At 42.7% G+C, this 5,918-nt stretch overlaps 1 non-coding gene across 1 annotated transcript; it reads left to right on the forward strand.

Moving 5' to 3' along the window:
- The first annotated feature begins 1,897 nt into the window (after nucleotides 1–1,897).
- Nucleotides 1,898–2,112, forward strand: LOC137428798 (small nucleolar RNA U3). Its single transcript, XR_010984754.2, has one exon. It is a non-coding gene; the product is annotated as a small nucleolar RNA U3 (small nucleolar RNA).
- The last annotated feature ends 3,806 nt before the right edge of the window (nucleotides 2,113–5,918 follow it).

The following is a 5,918-nucleotide window of genomic DNA, read 5'->3' on the forward strand; positions in this document are numbered from 1 at the left end:
GGTACACTCATGGGGCTGGGCTTGCAATGACGAGAAGCTATGATCGTTGGGGTGTATCTTCTGTGACATTCCGGGCCGGATGTGAAACCAGATTTGCTCTTTTCTTTCTTCCTTCCCTTTGGACTTCATTTTTGCTCTTTTGTTAAAAATAAGAAGAAAGATCTTCCTTATCGACCTTCTCTCTCACACCGGAGCTTGACATAATTGAAGAGAGAAAGAACTTCTGGGTGTCAAAGAAAGAAGAAGAGTACGTCAGGACGGGGGATGAAGGTGAAAACAAACGCAGGACGTCCAAGGTTTGAGGAGAAACTCGGCCTGTGTGAGCTTTTTGAGGATTTGATTAGTCTCTCCGAGGGCTGCCTGTTGGAGGCACAGTCGGTGCCAGAGAGATTGGGGTGGAGGAGGGTTTTCCCGGTGCACGTGGGATCGTGAGGAAAAGTGGGAACGGGAGCAGAAGCAAATGCTCCTCATCAAGTATCGTCTGAGCCGGCCGGAGGCAACGTGCGGCTACATGGTTTTGCATAAACTGCTCTGGGCAAGTCGTTCATGGAGTTTGAGGAAACCCACTGAGAAAGAGAAGAGTGATGGTGAGTAGCCACCCTCGGGACACGTTTCTGGGGTGAGGCAGCCAGAACGCCACCTGAAACAGGCCTGAATTTCCCTCCCCCCTCTCCTGGTTTTATTATACCTATTATTTTCTTTAAATTCTGGCAAATATTCCTTTGTTATTTTACTTCTCTCTCCCTCCCCTTTGGGATTGGCTAGGGATACCGGGTGGGTCGTTTATTTGGCTTGTCTATATTGTCTTGGCGCCTGTCTGTCCTCTAATGACTTGATCTTTGCCGCTGCATATCAGCAGGCTTTATTTTCCTTTTGATTTATCTATTCCTTGGTGATGTACCCTGTGTTTGTCTTGATTTTGAGTAAAGTGTTTGCATTTATTCCACTGTTTTGAATTTGCCTTGCATTTCTGGATTGGCATACTGTGTGTTGAAGAGTGGGGGGTGTAAAATTGCGTCAGCATTTGGATGGTAACTTCGCTCGGTCACTTCTGACTGCTCATATGGCGCGATCCGCCAGTGGGGAACGTTTTGGCCTCCCGAGCACATCGATTAGGATCTCCGGAGCAATAGGCAGTACCACGAGTCCTTCACGCAGGGGCCAGGTGATAACAGGAGAAAGTAGGGAGAGGACGGAGACAGAAGAGGAGGCGATAGATTATTAACGTCCCGTTTCACACTCATGACGGTCTATCATTATTTGACTTTTGAAAGAATAAGAGAAAAACGCAACTGGAATCATTCACTAAACACGCGTCAATGTCATTCACCAAATACGCGTCTGCCTCATTCACTAAACACGCGTCAACGTCATTCACTAAACACGCGTCTACGTCAGTCACCAAACACGCGTCTACGTCATTCACTAAACATGCATCCATGTCACTCACTAAAGACGCGTCGACGTCACTCACTAAAGACGCGTCGACGTCACTCACTAAAGACGCGTCTGCATCATTCACAAAATACGCGTCTTCGTCACTCACTAAACACATGTCTCTGTCACTCACTTGAGACGCGTCTACCTCAGTCACAAAACATGTGTCGACGTCACTCACGAAACATGCGTCGACGTCACTCACCGAGGTCACTCCTGTGACGCGGTAAAATGGACGAAGCTAGAATAGAAGATTACATCAAATATATTCGCTTGTGATTGGTGTAAGTACGTGATGATAATATTGTTATAATGAAGGAAATTAATTTGATCCCAACACATGAAATGTTTCTGTAAAATTTAAGAAAAAGAGAAACACAAAGTGATTAAAACCCGGAAGTCTCCACGAATGTTTGGATGCCGGCAAGGTTTAAGAGCGAGTCGGTGGAGAGAGGAAGTTAAGACTATACTTTCAGGGATCATTTCTATAGTTTGTGAGTCCAGAAACGTAACTGAAAGTGAACGGACACGTTAACCCTGATGAGGAGCAGAAACCTCGCTTCCTGAGCGCGAAGCCGGCTTGAGGTGCTTTTTGTGCGGCTGCTTCCTGCCATTGATGACCGTTCCATTCACCACCTGGTGGTTTGTGGAGGGAAGCGAGGTATTCTGAGGGGTTAACTTATTATATCAACAAATAAAAGATTCATTCGTTATCACCTTTCACTTCCTTGTTTCCATAACACCCGTTTTACATCGGTTAATGTTATATCAGACTTTTCACTGTCATCTTTTTTCCTTCAACTTCCTTTCTTTTCCACCGGACGAGGAGACGAGTCTTTTTATTTTTTGTATAAAAGATCGAGGCTCATGTAAGAGCAAACTTCAATCACAAAAAACGGACACACAAAACATGCAATAAAGGGAGCGGGATGGAGGGAAGCACACTAGTACAACAGCAGAGAACAGGGACATCGGGAGATCTGTGGGAGGGAGAGGGCTTGAGAAGCCGGCGGGGGTGGGGGAGTGGGAGAGGTATAAAACACATGGACACTGCTTGAACTTCCGGGAAAGAAAGTTGTCGGTATTTCAAAAAACAGTGGATCTGTGCTGAATTAACGAGGGTCTGTGCTGAATAGTTCAAGGTTTTGGATGGGGGGAAATAAGAGATGGTGGTGCAAATTCCAAACGCAGTTATTATTATTCCCGTTGGACACTTAATCCAAACGGGGAGCTCATGGGTGGATCTCGTCCGTGCATGCGACCCCAACCACATCTCGGAGATGTGTGGACCGATTTTGTTCATACTTCACACGAACGAACGGACACATGAACGAGACCCATTCCATAAGTTCCCGTTCTATCTCTTTTTGGTTGCTCCCTCCTCCGGTATGAAAGACCTGAGCCTCGTCCTGGAGGTGGGGTTGTTATCTTTGTCAAAAACTCTCTTCCTCACACTCCCTGCACTGCACTGCACTCACCGCACCCCCAGGAATACCTCTGGCTCCGGCTTCCCCTCCATTCCAACCTTTTGTTCATGCCAGTACAGTACACTATGGGAGTGGCAAGGAGAGTCATGTAATTATACTTTTTATTATTGCCAATTATGATTACTTTTACAATATGTTAGATGGGGACATTGGAAGGATCAGAACATGCATGGCATTATAAACATGTAAGATCAGGTCATTGAAAGGATCAGAACATGCATGGCATTATAAAATGTTACATCAGGTCAATGAAAGGATCAGAACATGCATGACATTATAAAATGTTACATCAGGTCAATGAAAGGATCAGAACATGCATGACATTATGACATGTTAGATCAGGTCATTGAAAGGATCAGAACATGCATGGCATTATAAACATGTTAGATCAGGTCATTGAAAGGATCAGAACACGCATGGAATTATAAACATGTAAGATCAGGTCATTGAAAAGATCAGCACATGCATGGCATTATAAAATGCTCGATCAGGTCAATGAAAGGATCAGAACATGCATGGCATTATAAACATGTAAGATCAGGTCATTGAAAGGATCAGCATATGCATGGCATGATAAACATGTCAGATCACGTCATTGGTGGAAGGATCAGAACATGCATGGCATTATAAAATGTTAGATCAGGTCATTGAAAGGATCAGCACATGCATGGCATGATAAACATGTCAGATCACGTCATTGGTGGAAGGATCAGAACATGCATGGCATTATAAACATGTTAGATCAGGTCATTGAAAGGATCAAAACATGCATGACATTATAACATGTTAGATCAGGTCATTGAAAGGATCAGAACATGCATGGCATTATAAACATGTTAGATCAGGTCATTGAAAGGATCAGAACACGCATGGCATTATAAACATGTAAGATCAGGTCACTGAAAGGAGCAGCACATGCATGGCATTATAAAATGCTAGATCAGGTCAATGAAAGGATCAGAACATGCATGGCATTATAAAATGTTCGATCAGGTCATTGAAAGGATCAGCACATGCATGGCATTATAAACATGTCAGATCAGGTCATTGGTGGAAGGATCAGAACACGCATGGCATTATAAACATGTAAGATCAGGTCATTGAAAGGATCAGAACATGCATGGCATGGCATTATAAAATGTTAGATGAGGTCATTGAAAGGATCATAACATGCATGGCATTATAATCATGTTAGATCAGGTCATTGAAAGATCAGAACACGCATGGCATTATAAACATGATAGATCAGGTCATGGAAAGGATCAGAACATGCATGGCATTATAAAATGTTAGATCAGGTCATTGAAAGGATCATAACATGCATGGCATTATAAACATGTTATATCAGGTCATTGAAAGGATCAGAACATGCATGGCATTATAAACATGTAAGATCAGGTCATTGAAAGGATCAGAACATGCATGGCATTATAAACATGATAGATCAGGTCATTGAAAGGATCAGAACATGCATGGCATTATAAACATGTTCGATCAGGTCATTGAAAGGATCAGAACATGCATGGCATTATAAAATGTTACATCAGGTCATTGAAAGGATCAGAACATGCATGGCATTATAAAATATTAGATCAGGTCATTGAAAGGACCAGAACATGCATGGCATTATAAACATGTTAGATCAGGTCATTGAAAGGATCAGAACATGCATGGCATTATAAACATGTAAGATCAGGTCATTGAAAGGATCAGAACATGCATGGCATTATAAACATGATAGATCAGGTCATTGAAAGGATCAGAACATGCATGGCATTATAAACATGTTCGATCAGGTCATTGAAAGGATCAGAACATGCATGGCATTATAAAATGTTACATCAGGTCATTGAAAGGATCAGAACATGCATGGCATTATAAAATATTAGATCAGGTCATTGAAAGGACCAGAACATGCATGGCATTATAAACATGTTAGATCAGGTCATTGAAAGGATCAGAACATGCAAGGCATTAGAAACATGTTAGATCAGTTCATTGAAAGGATCAGAACATGCATGGCATTATAAAATGCTAGATCAGGTCATTGAAAGGATCAGAACATGCATGGCATTATAAACATGTGAGATCAGGTCATTGAAAGGATCAGAACATGCATGGCATTATAAAATGTTCGATCAGGTCATTGAAAGGATCATAACATGCATGGCATTATAAACATGTAAGATCAGGTCATTGAAAGGATCATAATATGCACGGCATTATGGCATGTTAGATCAGGTCATTGAAAGGATCAGAATATGCATGATATTATAATATGTGAGATCAGGTCATTGAAAGGACCAGAACATGCAAGATATTATATGTTAGATCAGTTCATTGAAAGCATCAGTACATGCATGATATTATGATATGTTACACACGTCATTGAAAGGATCAGAACATGCATGATATTATCATATTGTCGTGTGTCTGCCATGTAGTGAACATCGCATGGCGACACGGATGACCAAACGAGCTTTAACTCCAAGGCGTTCAATCCATTGGCGGACCTTCATTATACGCGTGGAGGGGAGAGGGAGGGGGGTTAAGTGTGGGAAGAGCCACGAGTGGATCTAGGTTTGACCCCCTCCACCTCCACCCTCCCCCTTCCCCCCCCCCCAAAAAAATAGGTATTTGCTTTCTTCTCAGATACTGCAGACATAATTTCGATTAAACTTGGCCACAACCTTCATCACCCGTGATGAACCGAGGTTTGCTCACGGCACGAAGAAAATCGAAGTCTGGGGGGTTCTATGGGGTCAAAATGGGTGAAGAGAGGGGAGAGGAGAGAGAGGAGGGAGTGTTACACTCGTGTGGTGGATTGTTTAATGATGGTACGTACACTCATGGGGCTGGGCTTGCAATGACGAGAAGCTATGATCGTTGAGGTGTATCTTACGTGAAAGTCAGGGCTGGATGTGAAACCAGATTTGCTCTTTTCTTTCTTCCTTCCCTTTGGACTTCATTTTTGCTCTTTTGTTAAAAATAAGA

Source organism: Myxine glutinosa, chromosome 5 (assembly GCF_964187855.1).
Source record: "Myxine glutinosa chromosome 5, kmMyxGlut1.1, whole genome shotgun sequence".
NCBI classification, from domain to species: domain Eukaryota; kingdom Metazoa; phylum Chordata; class Myxini; order Myxiniformes; family Myxinidae; genus Myxine; species Myxine glutinosa.